We start from the raw sequence: 18,396 nt of genomic DNA, 5'->3' as shown, positions 1-18,396 counted from the left end.
GAATGTACAACACTAGGAAAGAAAAGATTGATGAGTCTCTTCCCAATTCACCAGAATTGATACCTTAAATTTAGACAATATTCTTCAACTTTATTCTAAATCCAGTATAGAGTTTCTGTTTACTAACTTGCCTACCAAATGGTCTTTGGAACATAATGTAAATTCTTGCTTCATTAATGTATATGTTAACTGATATTTACTTGCTTATACATTGATATTGTTCTTCAGAATTGCTTTTCAGGTTTTATATTTTTTCAAAAGAGAGCATCACATCTATCTAAATGCATGTATCTATTAATTCATATTAATTCTTGTGATGACATTTAGACTAAATTTAAGGTATCAATTTAGAATAAATTTAAGGTATCAATTCTGGTGAACTGGGAAGAGCCTCATCATAATATTGTAAGTTACAACCAAAGTGTTATGCCTATTATGTAAATTGTCCAATAAGGAATGACAAACATGTTTATCACAGAAAGTTTACAAATTTTCAAGCTGACTGGCCCATTAAAGCCTGTTCCTTACTTGTCCTACAAAGATTTACACAAGATGATGGAGGTGCTTGCTTCTGAACATAGGAAACTAGAAACAAAAGATGTCCAACTTCTTCATCCTCTTAACAATGTTGTTTCATCTATAAAAACAAATCAACAAACAAACTATCCCTTTACCTGGAGTGTTCTCCAACAGATGACAGAGATATATGGTTCCTAAAGATACATTGATTTCTAAAAGTGAACTATATAAACTTGCTGTTTTACGTATTAGAAAAATAACCTTAAAAAAGGCAAAATAGTTCACCTGGCCAATAGCTTGAGGTAGGGCAGAAGAAGGAAGCCCTCTGCTCTCCTTTGACCCTGCATGTATCCATCTACCTGGTCCTGTCTGAGGTGCCACCATACCTGTCCTCAGTGTGCTCTTGTCTTTCTCCACTTCCTTGCCTGCATCTTGGCCATTTCTTTCACTTAGGACATTACAACAGCCCCATACTGGTCTTCCTGCCCCTGGTCTCTTCCCACCTCCCATTGTGTTTCCAATAAATGACAAAATGATTTTTCAAAATACCATTTGGGTCACATCATCATCCTGATTTTAATCTCTTCCATGGTTCACTGTAACCCTCAAATGAAATCAAACATCTCTTGGCTGAGAATGCCCTTCCTGATCAGGTGTTTCTCTACCTTTTTTGTCTTATTTCCTGGAACATGCTCATAAACACCTTTCCCTTTAATTATATGGAATTACATGAAGTTTCCTCAGCCCACCCTTTGTTTCCCTCCAAACTCCTACTCACTCTTCAAAATCCATACCAGGCATTTTCTTTTCCGAGAAGCTTCCCTTGACATCTTATCCCATCCATCCTTGTTAGGACATATTTGATACTTTGTTTTGATTCACTGTTGACTTGACCTTCACCAATAGTAAATTTTGAAGTCACTGAAGACTTGACCTTCACCAATAGTAAATTTTGAGATCGGGAACTTAGTGTTCTTAACTTTATATCACAGGACATAATATTAATATATTATATCACATAAATGCCTGTCACATAAATGCAGGGAGTGGGGTGGGGGAAGAATAAAGGAAAGAAGGAGAAAAAGGAAAATAGGAAGTAAAGAATAGACTGACTCTCATGTTCCCTATCACTTGATCCAGAGTTCTTCCTCCCATTTCATGGTCATTTCTGCAAATATCAATAAGTAAGATAAAAAACAAGTGGCTATGTGGGCTTTTTAATAGTCAATGAAAATAATATTCTCACATTATTTTCTTCAAGTTCAATAAGAATATTTAATATGGAAATTGATATGGTTTGGCTGTGTCCCCACCTGAATCTCATCTTGAATTCCCATGCATTATGGGAGGAACCTGGCAGGAGGTGACTGAATCATGGGGCCACATCTTTCCCGTGCTGTTCTTGTGATACTGAATAGGCCTCATGAGATCTGATGGTTTTAAAAATGGGAGTTTCCCTACAGAAGCTCTCTTCTCTTGTCTGCCACCATGTGAGACGTGCCTTTCACCATCTGCCATGATTGCGAGGTCTCGCCAGTGGAACTGTAAGTCCAATAAACCTTCCTTTTGTAAATTGCACAGTCTTTGTCAGCAGCATGAAAGCAGACTAATACAGAAGTAATATGATTTCTATAGTTAGTAGCTATTGTAGAGGTATTGACAAGCTCAGAAACTGGTGTTTGCATTCGGATGTTGATATGCTTTGGCTATGAGATTTGGCCACCCAAATCTCATCTTGAAATGTAGCTCCCATAATTTCCATGTGTTATTCTTTTTTTTGTCCATTCAATTAATCATTTAGTAAACATTAATCTCCTACACTGTACCTGGGAGAGGTAACTGAATCTTGGGGGTAGGTTTTTCCAGTACTGTTCTCATAATAGTGAATAAGTCTCACAAGATCTGATGATTTTGTAAAGGGGAGTTCCCCTACACAAGCTCTCTTGCCTGCTGCCATGTAAGACATGACTTTTCACCTCCTTTGCCTTCCACCATGATTGTGAGACCTCCCCAGCCATGTGGAACTGTGAGTCAATTAAATCTCTTTTTCTTCCTAAATTACCCAGTCTCGTGTATGTCTTTATTAGCAGTGTGAGAACAGACTAACACAGATGTTAAAATAAGATGATCATAAAAATGACAACAAAATAGTTTGTTATAAAGTTACACAATTTTTAAATGGCATTCATGTGCAGTATTTCATCTGATATCCCAAGATACCCAGAACACTATACTTGAGTGTAAATAAAAGTATTACTTTTATCATACTATAGAAGAAGAATTGGAGGTTCAGAGAGGAAGTGCTTCCTCAAGGGCACCTTGCAAATCATTGGCAGAACAGGTGCCCATATGCAAACCCCTGAACATCTCATCATTAAACTTCACTTTCCACACACCCTGTTGAGCTATTTTGCCTTAAATAAAAAGTCAAGGAAGTTTCCTTGGAATTACATGTTTCCTTGGGCTTGACTGCCCTTTGTTTAGGATTTTATATTCTGCTTTCTATACAAGTTGTTACAACTCAGCACTTACCCAGTAACCTTCTCCAAGGGAAAAAATAGCAATAATTTATTTGGCTTATACTTTTTCTAAGATCTCAAAATTAGTGTTTTGCAAATATCTTCCCTGAAGTTTAGAGTGTATAAAACAAGAGTATATCAAATGGAAAGAAAGCCATTGGCCCTATGAAGTCAAGGACTCTTTCCATAATAATAAAAAAATTTAAATAAAAATTTGATCATAACTTAAATTCATGGGAGAATATTTGCTTTAGAATGGGTGATTTATGTTAAAATATTTCAATATCCCCTGGGCCTAAAGGCAACAAAATTATTCTTTTGTTTGTCCATTCAATTAATCATTTAGTAAACATTAAGTTCCTACACTGTACCAGGCAGGCATTTTTTTAATATAGGACTTATTTATAAGCTCAAAATCACAGATGTGGGGAGCATTGTACATCCTATTGAATCTCTCTTCCCTCTTCTTTCACAGTTTCATTCTTGAATTCTCTACTTCCATGCCAGGAGACTCTTGTACTTAGGTTTGAATTGCTCTATTGATAAGAATCTCATTACTTCTAGGGGTTCCTGAAGTTCAGTAGGTCGCTATATCCACTGGTCAGTTTTCCGGGGCAAATGGACAATTCTCTCCCCAACAGAGCATGACAGAAACATGGAAGGACAACTCATTAGACAACTTTGTAAAGCTTCCCGCTGGTACTGCATTGGACTGGCAGTTCCTAGTCTGGATTCAGACAAAAGAGACTCAACCACAATTAAATAGTCACAGAAATTCTTTATGGGCTTCTGCCTGTGCGCATTCAGAAGGACACTAATTAGGTGGGGACCCCTCCATGCCAAGCTCCCCAGGCATAGGGTTGGGGTGGGGGCTGGCTACATTGGAGGATTCCTCTCTGACTAGCAGTGGTGTTTGACCTCCTCACTGAGTCCCTAAATTGTGTTTGCCCCGCTAAGAAAGCCCTAGTGGTGGGAGCTGACAGACTGCCTGCCTTTCCCTATCCAGGGGACTCTGCTTTCCCCACTGTGGGTTGCAGGGCATGAATGACCCCGTTGTCTCATCTCAAATGTTTTGGTAGGGCTTCTAAAAACAGTGGTGAATGAAAAACCACATGGTTCTAATTGTTTTCTCTGGGATCAGACTGATTTCCTTAGGGCATCCACCACGTACACGCAGTGCCTCGAGATCAACTGCCCTTAGACTTTCCAGCTATAAACCCCAAACTGTGATTTTTAAGAAGTACCAAAATATATGCAATCATTCTAAGAAAGAACATTTTCTCTACCCAACTCTAGTAATCGTCCAGGTGAAAACATCAGGGTATGATTTCCTTTCCAGTTAAAAGATACACTGAGCCAAGACACGCCACTTGTTTATATCAAGGAAGGTACTAAAACCTTCAGGGGAGGGCTGCAATTTCTTGAATGAAGGAACAAATGAATAAACAATACATGGAGAAGAAGGAAAGGGGGTGGAGGAAAGTGTTCAGCCCTAAACTGTGCAAATACTGATTTGATGTTCACCTTGTCCCAGGCACTAGGTTAGGATTTTTCAACTATTAACAGTTTGGATCAGATAATTATTTGTGTAGGGAGGGTCTTTCCTATGCATTGTGGGGTGTTTAATAGCATCTCTGCTTCTACCACTAGATGCCAGTACCAACACCCCACCCCCAGCTATGACAATCAAATATGTGTCAGATCTTGCCAAATGTCCACTGTGTGCTGAGGGTGAGACGGGGAGCCAGGGGAAGGGGCAGAATTCGTCCCCATTTGAGAGTTACTGAACTAGATAATTCAAAAACACAAGAATTGCAGAAACACTAGGTGAGAGTTGGCTCAAGAGTCGGCAGCTGGGTAAGAATCCCATCTTTGCCTCTTACTAACTCTGTGACTTTGGGCTTAATACCCATCCTCCCTAAACCTTCAAACCTACTCCATAAAGCCTAGAGGATTAAATGAGAGGCCCTATGTAAAGTGCTTAGCACAGAGCCAGATACCCAGTGAGCTGGGCACACAATCAATGTTAACTGGCATCAACATCATCCTCATGGTATTTCTGTAACTTGACACAACAGCAGTCCTCTTCTCTGAGCATAACAGCAGCCCTCTTCTCATGCATCTGCTAAGCCCATTGGGTGCTGTTATGTCCACCATCAATTCTAGAGTTTCCAGCCTCCACATTTCAGGCCCAAGAACAGCGGGAAATGAGGACTCTGGCATCACCCATGACCCCTTGACTCCCTCCTGGGGTACACACATGCCAGGGGCTGAGAAAAAAAGATGTTTCCCACGGAAGAAAAGGCTGCTGACATTTTAACAAGCACATTTGACAGGCCTTTGATCAGCCAGGGCCAAAGGTCAGATTCCTGGCTTTCACATTTGCCTTTCTCCAAAAGGAAAAGAAAGCTCCATGGTGCTAACGGATACCTTCGGCCTCTGGTTACAGCCTGGGATGAATGAGCTGCCCCAGCAACCTGGTTTTTGCAAAGGTTCCCACACATCACATGGTCAGTCACTTCCACCAACAGTCCCCCAGTCAGCATGACCCAAGATCCAGGCCTGCTTCTCTTCAGCCTGTAGCCACTCCATCTGCTTTCCATCAGTTCCTCTCCATCCTCACCTTCGTGTTCTGTTTAAGTCTCTGGCTCCCTGGATTGGAGATTTGAAGCACCCTCCTCTCTACCTCTTATCTCCAGGGCATCCTCCAAACCACCAAGTCATCTTATTTTTCTAAACTGCAACGTGACTGTCACTCCCTTGTTTAAAAACTTTCAGTAGCTCACCATTTCTTTTGAACTAAAGTCTTCAGTTAGCTATACAAGCACCTGAATTCCCATGCCTACCTCCTTTCATCTCTCAAGAAGTGCTTCCCTTCTCACTCCCACTTACTGCCTGAACTGCAGGTAAACCAAGCCCCACGCCATTCCCTGAAAATGTCCTACTCCTTTTCCAAGCTGATTCATTCCCTCAGCAGTACAGATAGACTGCAAGGCCAATGACATCATCAAGAACTAACTGAAGTATTTAAGGCCGGAAAACACAGATGTATTGGATAACATATTTGAAAAGAAAACTGTGAAATCAAAATGAATAAACATTTCATTAAACAGTCACAAAACAATACACTCTAACTAGTCAACTGTAATTCAACTCATGTGATTCTATATAAATATAATAAACATTAAATTAGATAAATAATATAAATTGTTTTGACACAATTGAAACTTAAAATTTTAATATGAGATGTGTTATATATGTATTTATATTTGGTATAAAATGAGATGGGGCTTCAAGATGAAGAGGTTTTAAGTGTTTCTTGCAATCCTGGATCTTTGAGCACATTCTTTTTCTGTAGCATGTGTTTTCTAGTCTCTCCATCTGGAAAACTGTTTCTAATTCTTCAAAATTAACTTAGATGTTGCCTCCTGTAAGCAGCTTCTCTGAGGTCTGTTCCACATGGCCAGCCTTCTCTCTGTGGTCTCTGTGCTCCATCTCAGCACCTCTCATACTATGTCAGTCTGTATCTCTCACCAGACTTTGGGGGTTACTGATGGAGAAGATTGTGTCTTATTTATCTTAAAACAGTTCCCTACTGCTTGGAACTTAGCATAAAATGAATAATGGATTACTGATGACAATAACCACTACGACAATTACAATGTTGTAATTTGAGCACCCTCCAATGGCAGACCAACCAAGAACGTCAAGAGAGAAATGTACTTTCTTACTTTGCTGTGGCCACATTAGGGTACCCTCTGCTCCAAGTGTGGGTCAGGTTCTGGCATGACAGGTTAGCCATTAGCTGGACAGGTGGGTCATCGATCATCAGAATGACCACCTTTCCTTCTCCAGACCACCACATGGAAATAAATGAGACAGGCCTGTCTCAGACATGGCTGCTCTCAATAACCACTACCTCCAGGACCTGACATAACCAACAAAGCAAGATTCCGAGGGGTTCCTGAGGCTTGGAACAAGGAATCCGTTATACTAGGGTCTCCATGCAAATGAATGGCTTTTGTGGTTGAAGAAAGATGGAAGGTGAAACGCTGAGCACTTCAGACATTCTACATCCACCAAGGCAAGCATTCTTGGCTACAGTCCCTAAGGGGACCACATAAATTTCACAAGATGCTGTTTATTTCTTCTCTTTCAGGGATTCTTGGGGGTGGGGTAGGAGGCAGAAGGAGCATGTTTTTGGTTCATGAACCAGATGCTTTCTTTATCATTGCTCAGAAAAACTGAGGGAAACAAACAGAATCAGGGTAGTAAGGGGAAAAATACCCTTGGTGTGAGCCAGGCTTGGGTTGGAATCCTAGCTCTGCCACTTATAAGTGGTGTGATTTGAGGAAATATCATGTAACTTCACTGAGCCTCAATTTCCTCTTTCATTAACTGGCTGTAACACATACCTTGAAGATTTGATATGATTTCTGCCATTCATACATTTAATGGCAACCATGAGAACATCTTCATCATTCATGTTCAATAGTCAGTGCTGTTTTACATCATATGTTGTAGGTTATATGGGTGATCATATGTTCGTGTCATATGTAGATCATGTGTTGTAGATCATACGTGTGAGAGTGATCCTGGCTCCATCACCACCACCACTACCCCTATATCCCTCATTCCTTCCCCTATAATTGATTTTCCATCTTTGGAAGCAAAATAATAAGAGAAAATAGTGCATTCCTGAGGAAGCCTGTTCTTAGGGTCCCTGCTTTGAAGCACACCATGGCAATGGGCCACACTGCAAATTTGGGGAATAAATTTCATTTTGAGTCTTCCACCAGTTGTCTGAAGACAACAACTGCTCATGCAAGAAAGGCTTCCAGAGAGAGTGGGACATCAGGGAGAGCCCTGGAGTAGTAGTTTAGTTACAATTTCAAATGTACCATCTACCCACTGGAATATTGCTATTATTGGGAAATAATAGCAATAGTGTGTTGGTACAGTTTTAGAGAGTTGCACTATTTACAAAGTGCTTTAACAAACAGCACAGAAAGTGACTTTAACACCTGTGTAGCACTTGGCCTCGAGGTATACCAGTTGTATTGGCCTATGGAATTCCACTTTAACTTTTTAGTAACTTGAAGAGGAGTGGTGGCATCTATCATTTTCCTTGTTTTATATATGGGGAATTTTAACCACAGAGAGTTTAAGTGATGAGGTCACACAGCCAATAAAATCACTGAATGAGGATTTGAACCCCAAGATCTGGTTGATTTCAAAATTGATATTCTACCCCCAAAGGACTCGCTTAGCCTTAGAAGTATGGTTATCAGAGATAGTAAATAAAAATGCATAATACCTAGTAAAATTTGCATTTCAGATAAGCAAAAAATAATTTTACTATAAGTACTCCCCGTATATCTTTAGCATAAGTATAGCCCAAATATCACTTATACTTTTAAAATATCTATCTATCTTAAATGTTAATTTAACTAGCCATCTTGCATTTTATCTGACAACCCTTCTTAGGAAGTTCGTGTCACATGAGCATGTAAGAGGTGGTATGTCAGGGCTTTTCCAGAGACACCTGAGGTGGTGCTCATGGAAATATGCCATTCATAAATGTAAACATTCTCTTTACTATTGAAAGACTTTTAGAGAAACATAGGCAAAGGAAAGCTACAGAGGTGATTTAGGATGTGTTTTCTACATGAATGTGATATGGGTCTAGGTGTGCAGAGTGAGAAATCCAAATCAAAATTGACAGCAGGCAGACAACCTCAACTGGGTAAACTCAGGGTCACTAAGCCAATTTCACCCTGAACTCTCACAGGTCTCACTTGGAAGCCATAGCAAGTTGCTGACCTAGAAGCTGATGCTTACTGAACCCACCTGTACGGCAGCACCATGCTGGCACTTTATGGCATCTCACTCCGTCTCCTGGCATTGCTGTGAGGTGGGTGTGATCACCTCATTTACTGAGTGAGAGATTGGGATGGAGAAGTCAAGGCCACAGCTCATTACTGGTAGAGCTGACTTTGACGCAGGTCTGTTTGAACCCTATCTATACACAGCATCATATATATGGTTCATGGAAAGTCAGGCAGCCACAGTCTGATGCCTGAGATTTTGTAGGTATATATTGAGTGTCCCAAGTAACACAGTTTAAATTGTTCCTTCTACAGTCATTCTACCTGAATAGTCTCCTGTCTACTCATCTACACCTTTTTAGACTCATCACTCAAGGCCCATGTCATCCCTCTCTGATATTTCTGAAAATTTTTGGACCATTGATGCTTTCCATAATACATGAACCCCTCCTCTACATCTCAAATCACTCTCTGGCTTGGCTTCCAATGGCCTTCAGATTTGACCTCTTACTGCAGGAACTAGGCACTTCGTCTCCCATTGTGTGCACAATGCCTGCTACCACTCCTACAGAGTGGTATGCCACATAGCACAGTGGCTAAGAACAGAGTCCATAGCTCCACCACTAACTGTGAAGCCTTGGATAAATTACATAGCACTACATGTCTCGGTTTCCTTGTCTTTAAATATAGATAATAATAACACCTACCTTAAGGGGTTGTTGTAAGGATGGATTGAATTAATGTTCATAAGTCACTTAGGACAGTGCTTGGCACACAGGAAGTGTATCATTCATTTTATGTTATTACTATTACTAACGATGAGATCTATCACGATTTGAACTTTTCATAGGTGTTGAGCAGGGAGCTGAACAGCTCAGATGAATCATGTCATTCTATTCTCACAACAACCCCAAAGGCAGATACAACTGCCATTCACACAGTTGGTAAATCACAGTGAAGAGGCAAAACTCATCTGAACATGGAGCCTATACTTTCAATCCCAGCTCTTCTGTTCTCTCTCAATCTCTTATAGATTCTTGAAGGTGCTTCAAAATCATGGCTGACTGGAACTACATATTTTCTCCATCAACACATAAAGAGACACAAACATTTTTGCCTCCCCAGAATCGAATGCTCCCAAATCAAAGCCTTCTTTCTGTATATGAGCAAGGAGATGAAATTAAACAGCAGGGGGTTAATAAGAGCAGTCAAGTATGGGCTTACAGGTTAGCCCAGCCTAACCTACAACCTGAGAGCTACCTTTTTTGCACAATGAAGTTACAGCTCCAGGTCTCAGATTCCTTCTTGAACCATAAGAATATCAATCTTTTCTTTCTTTTATTCTTTAAAATAATACATCTTAAAAAGTTAGAATATTATTTAACTAACCCCAGGTTGGGGCAGGGGTTGGGGACAAAAATCAAAGCACATCTTTATGGATGTGGACAATGCGATGTAGCACCCATCAATGCCCGCATCCCAGGTGGCCCTCGGAGCACATTGCACCCAGCAAATCATTGATCTTGAGCAAACCACCCTTCCGATGACTGTATAGTCACTAGAGATATCTGCCTCCACCTCCAGCCTGTCAAAGACCTCAAAGAGATAACTTTGTTAATGAATAGGAAGGAACCCTTTCTAAAACCCCTCAGTGGAATATGTCTTGTCTATAGATGAACAAATGAACTGAAACACTCCAGTCTGGGACCCACAGTGACAACTTCAAAAAGATATTAAATCTTCACAGACCAACCAAGAGAAAATCAAAGTTTATGGAAAATTTCACATGGCATTGGTGGATAAGACATGTGGTGTAGAATCCATCTCAGGATACATCCAAGGATACCATGTGATAACTGTTTGACTGTGGGCAAGCTTCTCAACTCCCCTGAACCTTCATGTCCACATCTATGAGTTTGTGAAAGTTGTCCTTCAAATTGGTATGGGCTCTAAATGAAGTCACAGATGTCAAAGCACCTGGTATGTCTAATTCCTACTAATCATATTATTTTGTAAGAGCACAATTTCCCAAACTAATCATATTGTTTTGTAAGAAAGAGCATGATTCCCCAAACTAATCATATTATTTTGTAAGGGCACGATTTCTCAAGTGTCAATTTTATCTTTATTCATAGCACATATATTTCTGATTTGGGAAAATAATAAGGTTTTTATCAAACCGGTAACTACTGTGACCATTGAAATTCAAAGAGTCTCATCCCTTGCTATTTAATGGCACTGATTTGCTGGGTTTTCCCTTCTCATCCACCCAGAGTTCAGTTATCTGAGTGAAAAGACCAAACTAGAGCTATAAAAATATGATTACATTGCTGCAGCAAGTTCTCAAACTCAGATGGTTATAACCTGATGCGGGGCATTCCAATTTTAACTATCTACTGCTGTTTTTATTTCATAAAGACACTAAAAACATCCTGCACTGCTTTTATATACATCACTACTTTTATGGCTTTTGTGTCATAACAAAAGGCAGTTCATTGGAAGCTAAGGATTTTTTTTTTCCCAGCAGAAAAAATAGCCAACTTGGAATAAGACATTTCTGTCTAGTCTCTCTGCCTTCTAACTCAGGCGCATTCAATCAGTCCACATTCCTCCAGGCTGCCAAACTGTTCTTCCCAAAAATTGATTTATAAGATATTGCCCTGCTCTACCTTCAAAGGCCCCCAATTACCTTGATTGGAAGGCCCTACATCCTTAGCCTGGCATTTAAACATGCCTGATATCTGGCCTCACAAAGAAGCCACCTAAAACACAACAAAACACTGAGTTTGTGCTTTACCTTCTTGATTTTATATACAATAGGCTGCCTCCACCATTTCTGGTAAGCCCCTCTGCCTTGCTTCTTTCCATCAGCTTAATTCCTACTTATTAATAAAAATTTAGATTTCTACATAATTTTTCTAGAAAGTTTTCCCTGAGATTTCTTCCTTTCCTCGTCTTTAGTGGAACACTGCTGCCTCTCTTATTTCAACACAATATTCTGCCTAGTCAAGTGGCTTTCACTGTTGCCTTATCACCTCTCCACACCTAAATCCAAATTTCCCTTCGATTCGATTCTTTATCCTGTACTGTGACTATGGGGAACGCCAGATAATGACGCATAAGAAAAGGAACAATTCTAAGAGGAAACTAAGCAGACTCCTCAATTTACCAAGGGTAAGTGACCTAGCCACAGTCACATGAACTTCATGGCAGATTATCTGGAACCCACTACAGTGCACTTTCCAGAAATGAGGGAGGGAGGGCAAGAGAAAGAGGCAGAGGGATGGATGGATGGATACACACATGCATGCATTCTAAGGGAATATCTGTCAAACTCTTGACTCAAGGAGCAGAGGATGCCTTCCTCTGAAGAGAGAATAAATAAAATACCCTGATGAACAGGAAGATGACACCTCTGTGTCTAGTTGGTAGAGTTGGAAGTTCCTCTCTAGCCCCAACCAAATTCAGCAAAAGATAACCCACCAAGATATCGGCGGCAGAGCAGCCAAGCAGGTGCTATGGGAAAGACAGTAGGTCTGTGGGCAACACTAGAACTAACTGGTATAAGGTGATGCTTTTAATCAAGGACCTAGACTCTTCCACATGTCTTCTTCCCTAGCTCATGTTTTCCTTCCCACTTCAAGGTCTTGACTATTCCGATCCCTAAACCCCTTCATTAATACAGTCAGCTCCAAGCACTGAGATGTGATTAGTGATTTATACTATGATGTGGCCATTAGCTACTAATGTACACAGCTCTGGAGCAACCCAGAAAAGGACCCATCTAGGCATTTCTCGGACAGATCACCTAGCAGGTGACTAGACAAGCTCTGATAATAAATATCTAGGAAGACTTTGTAATGTTCAGACAATTCTGATTCCTATAAAGTTCCTTGTCTAGTAAGTTCAGTTGCTTCACCCAGTCCATGTCAGCAAACAGCTGTTGATGTTGGACAGTGTGGTTGACATAATGTCATTTAACAAGATTATGGCAAAGGCACAGTCCCTTGTCCTCAAGGCACTTTCAGTCTAGGTAAAATCTCACTCTATGGAATCTCCCTCATTAAGTCTTGAATCTAAATGAACATTTCGATTATCATTGAATAATCATCCCTACAGGAATTTGAAAAACAATCCTTTCCCTCTCCATCAGCATCTTAACTGGTAACCATGACAGAGCTCCAATTCTTGTGAATACACCATTGTCTGAGTTCTTCTACGCCCCTGGTCACCTCCAGTCTTTAGTTGCCTCTCTCTCTTTGCAGTATCTGAACTATAAACAAAATAAAGGGAACTCAGCCCTTGAGTTCTATTAATATCAGCCCGTGATATCAGTAGAAACTCTCCAATCCAATGATCCCTTGCTATAGATCACACAGTAGGGTAGGTGAATTAGAACTAAAGCCAGATCAGTAATTCTCAATAATTACTGATCTGGCTTTGGGAGAAAGCCAGAAGATAGGAATTCTCAGTAATTCTCAGTAGTACCAATAAAGTCACCATTAACCTGGAAACCCTGAAATCCCTTGGTGGATGGCCATCTATCTGCAAGATAGCCTGTTACTGAGTGGAGCATCTTGAGGTGTCCTTGACCTGAGCCTTGAAGTCTCACAACATTCATCCTCAAAATTTCACATATGCTCACCTGGCTTGGCTTATTCTAAAAAGTCTCAGAATTTTCAAAGCTTCCCCATAGGGTCTTTGATATAGCTGAGTCATCTGGAGGAGTCCAAATACAGGGCTTTTCCAACATCACATCCCTGTGTTCCTGTAATAGGTGACTGTAGCCTTTAACAGAAAAATGTAATACTTTTCAGCCTCATGCTTGTCTTCTTGCATTCTGCACATGGAAGACAAAAACGGTGTTTTACAGGAGATTAAAATAAGACAAAGGCTGGAGAAGGGTCTGTGTGTGCTTACCTATTAACCATATTAGGGGTCAAAATGATTCATGCCTCCAACAGATTCTACTCTCTCTGGCTCTGAGCTTGGTTATGTAGTACCAAGATGAATAAGGTTCATTTTAAGAGATATGATCTAAGAAGCCTGTGAGCGCAGTTATGCAGGCCCCTGTTTAAGAGAAGCCATGGCACTCCTATGTTAACCTCAGAGAGGAAATATCTAGAAGACACTGGTATTCTTGAGGCTCACTTTGCCTTGGGGTTTCTCATGCCGATGCTTCTACCACCATCAAATTGTCCCCAGTAAGTCCCGTGATGCCTGCAGCACAGACACTGGCTTCTTCTCTTCATTTGATGCCAGTAAAAGAAAGATGAATTGCTGAGGCAAAATTTTATTGAAGATCTATAATTAACAAGAAGGAAACAAGAAAACCAAATCATCATAGCTTAAAACTTAAGCTCTGTAGTCAGGCAGATTTAGGGTGTGAATTTTGGCTTGGCCAGCTTCTATTTCTGTGATCTTGGGCAAGTCAACCTTTCTTTGACAAACTTCACATGAAAACTAAGAATTGTAGTACTATCACAATGAGCTGTTGTAAGAATTCAGTGGGAACAATAGAATAAGCTATATGCTAGGATAATTATCTATTACTAAACACTGTATAGAACAAGAGTGATCTGGCTTACATGTGAGGCCGGCCCTTCAAGCTTCTCCAGGACCCAACGACCCTCTCCTTCCATAGTTTAGACTCTTTTCAGGCTGTAGTATCATCCAAGCACCAAACACTCAGGCACACACCTCGAAATCCAGACCCAAAAACGAGTGACACTTTTGCCCTTCTCATCTCTTAAAATGCAAACTTTATTTGCTTCACATTTTTCCTCCAAAGTATTAAACATATGGTATTTCATCTGTCTCCATAAAATTTTAAAGCAGATACAGATGTTCTTCTCTAAATGTTGGATTTAGAGTCAGAAGACCCGGTTGTGAATTCTGCCTCCCCCACTTGTTAGCATTGGAATCTGAATCAAATGGCTTCATCTCTCTGAGCCTTGGGGTTCCCATCTGCAATGGAATAACAATGATATGATGGTAGGGGGTGCAATGACAATAGCGACAACGATGAAAACAGGACATCTACCTCACAAGCTTGTTAGGGGACTTTTAGGAGCTATTATGTGATAATGGTTGCAATGTTTAAACAATACAATTTCCTGTTCATCGTATTATTTATGATTTGGGAACTAAAGCTCATGGAGTGCAGAAGTGACTAAAGGTCACACAATCAACCTGTGCTCATGAATGTCATAGTGGGACACTTCTTTTTTTTTTTTTTTTGGGACAGAGTCTCACTCTGTCGCCCAGGCTGGAGTGCAGTGGCGCCATCTTGGCTCGCTGCAAGCTCTGCCTCCCAGGTTCAAGCCATTCTCCTGCCTCAGCCTTTCCGAGTAGCTGGGACTACAGGTGCCCGCCACCACGCCCGGCTAATTTTTTGTATTTTTAGTAGAGACGGGGTTTCACCGTGTTAGCCAGGATGGTCTCGATCTCCTGACCTGCCTGCCTCAGCCTCCCAAAGTGCCGGGATTACAGGCGTGAGCCACTGCACTCGGCCCATAGTGGGACACTTCTAATGGAATGACCACTTGTACACCTCTGGGTTTGTTAGCCTTTGCCCCAGTTCTGGTCCAGCTTCAGGACAAAACACCCATATGCCTTCTAGACCAGGTCTAAGAAAAGCATGTTCACTTGATCATCTATACTTTTTTTTTTCCAATAACAGTGTATACTACACTGGCAGTGTGAGGATACAACAGCAAATAAGCAGTTGCAAGGCTGCCATGTTTATAGTTTATTATAATCTAGTAGAAGTAGAAGGAACTTACCAATACTCTAGTTTTGTTGTTGTTGTTTGTTTGTTTTTTGTTTTTTTTTTGGTTTTGTTTTTTTGGCTTTTTAAAAATTTTATTATTATTATACTTTAAGTTTTAGGGTACATGTGCACAATGTGCAGGTTTGTTACATATGTATACATGTGCCATGTTGGTGTGCTGTACCCATTAACTCGTCATTTAGCATTAGGTATATCTCCTAATGCTATCCCTCCCCCCTCCCCCCACCCAACAACAGTACTATGCAGCCATAAAAAATGATGAGTTCGTGTCCTTTGTAGGGACACGGACGAAACTGGAAACCATCATTCTCAGCAAACTATCGGAAGGACAAAAAACCAAACACCGCATGTTCTCACTCATAGGTGGGAATTGAACAATGAGAACACATGGACACAGGAAGGGGAACATCACACTCCAATACTCTAGTTTTAAAGCTTTATTAAAATCATGAGGCTATTGAGGCTCGGAGTGGCTACATAGCTTCTCGCATCTCACCTGGGAGAATGGGGAAAGATGGAATGGGAGCTAAAGTTGTCCAGATCCCCTGGCTAGTGCTCGTGGTTCCAAGTGACTCTGACACAAATAAATCATCTTCATCATACCACTCATTCTTTCATATTTCATATAGGATTTCCCTGGGACTTGATAAGATAGTTTGCTCAGTGTATTAGGCCTTCCTGGGTTATTTGACCTTCCTTGATTCCTACATTGGTGGAACACCCATGAGCAAGAAGAGGCCCAGCATTTTCACAGCTCTATGGTTTTAATGTGATAGGCAAACATTGCTCCATGAAAGAACAGTATCTAAGCTCTTATCTAATTGATACACTGTCTCAATTAAGGCTTATTTGGCAGGCTGAAATAAATTGGGGGATTTATTCAAAAGCTCCTGGGTAGTCCATGAAGTTGATGCAATGGTTAGGCTGAAACTTGGCAAGGAAGAGACCCACAGAAGCTCTGGAGACTCCCTTAGTAGGAGCAGAAGGCCATAAAACTTGACTCTGGAGCTGTGCTGTCCAATACTGTAGCCGCTGGCTGTTAAGTTTAAATGCAAAATTAAAATTAAATGTAATGTGGCTCACACTTGTAATCCCTATATTTTGGGAGGCCAAGGCAGGCAGATTGCCTGAGCTCAGGAGTTCAAGACCACCCTGGGCAACATGGTGAAACCCTATCCCTACTAAAATACAAAAAATTAGCTGGGCATGGTGGCACTCCTGTAGTCCCAGCTACTTGGGAGCTGAGGCAAGAGAATCACTTCAGCCCAGGAGGCGGAGGTTACAGTGAGCCGAGATCACATCACTGCACTCTAGCTTGGGCTGCAGAGTAAAACTCCATCTCAAAAAAAAAGTTAAATGTAATGTAATGGAAGTTAATGGAAATAAAATTTGAAATACAGTTTCTCCAGCATGCTAAGCACCTTTCAAGTGCACGATAGTCACCATGTTGGGTAGTGCACATTAGAAATCATTTTCCATCATTGCAGAAAGTTCTATTGTAGAGCACTTCTCTCCACTGATACCATTAAAGTGCCCCTATCCTGGACCCCCATGCTCTGTCACATTATTTCAACTTTCTAATTTATAGTAGAGAGAATATGATAAGCCACGTTGGGATCTGTGTCTACATTCTGGAACAATCCACTATGATCAAGGAGGATGAAATCATTTAATACAGGCCTGGCTGGATGTCCTTCACTGGGGCAGGTGATATAAGGGATTCTTTTGTGAAAAGGGTATGGGAGTACAGTCATGTTACCTCCTAGACTCATCAAAGCTGGTGTCTCAACAATTCTATCTTGTGTCTGTGTAATGCCTCCCAGGACTTCCCCGTTCAACTCTCATGACTCTCACAATAGCCTGAGATGATAAAGTGGACAATAGAAGTAACGAAAAGCTCTGCCCAAGATTGTGGAACAAGAGAATGGTAGACCTAGGGCTTCAATCCACTTCCTGTGTCTTGTCTGGTACATTCATAATGTCTTCTTCCACATTCCTCTTTTTAAAATTTAATTTATTGGAAGGATATTTTTATTTATTTTCTTATTGTTCATCTTGGGCAACCTTCTTGAAACATCCTAATAAATATCACTCCTCTTTAACAAGCTGCATTGGGCCTATTAATAGAAAAAAAAAGAAAAACACTATTATGTATCTTCATCTCAAGGTGTGACCCAATCAATCCAGGCCCAAGAAGATGAACGGACCATTTTTTTTAATCTAGAGAACACTCTGAATGCATGATGTGTTTTTTAGGACACAAATTCAAAGGAGGCACAGAGAAGTCAGCAGAAGCTTCATTTAGGGACCTTTGTCTCTTCCATGAAAAGAGTCTGCACTAACAACAGGAACTGAATGCACGAAACTAATTATTGGAGTCGTATTTAATTAACCTGGCCTGCTAATGTAATCCCTGGAACATTTGTTCATCTGCAGAAGTGTTATCTTCAGGAGCAAATCATCATTGGCTTTTTCACATTCGTTGGGTCTACATTGATGGAGCATCATCAAATCCTTGTATGCCATGGAGGTTTGCACATCTAGGTTGATAAGAAGGCTAGGGGAGTGAGTTTCTTCATCTGCCCCTAGTTTCTACATCATTCTTTAGGTTTCTCATGGAAAACTCAGGTCTCTTCTAGGTATACCCACCTGTACAGCAATGTGACCATGGTGTCTAAACTCCCTGCATAACCTGGCCCAAAGACACTCCCAGCCCATGAGCTATAACGCACCCACC

The sequence above is a fragment of the Symphalangus syndactylus genome, chromosome 11 (genome assembly GCF_028878055.3).
Source record: "Symphalangus syndactylus isolate Jambi chromosome 11, NHGRI_mSymSyn1-v2.1_pri, whole genome shotgun sequence".
In the NCBI taxonomy this organism is placed as follows: domain Eukaryota; kingdom Metazoa; phylum Chordata; class Mammalia; order Primates; family Hylobatidae; genus Symphalangus; species Symphalangus syndactylus.
This window is presented reverse-complemented; position numbering follows the sequence as displayed.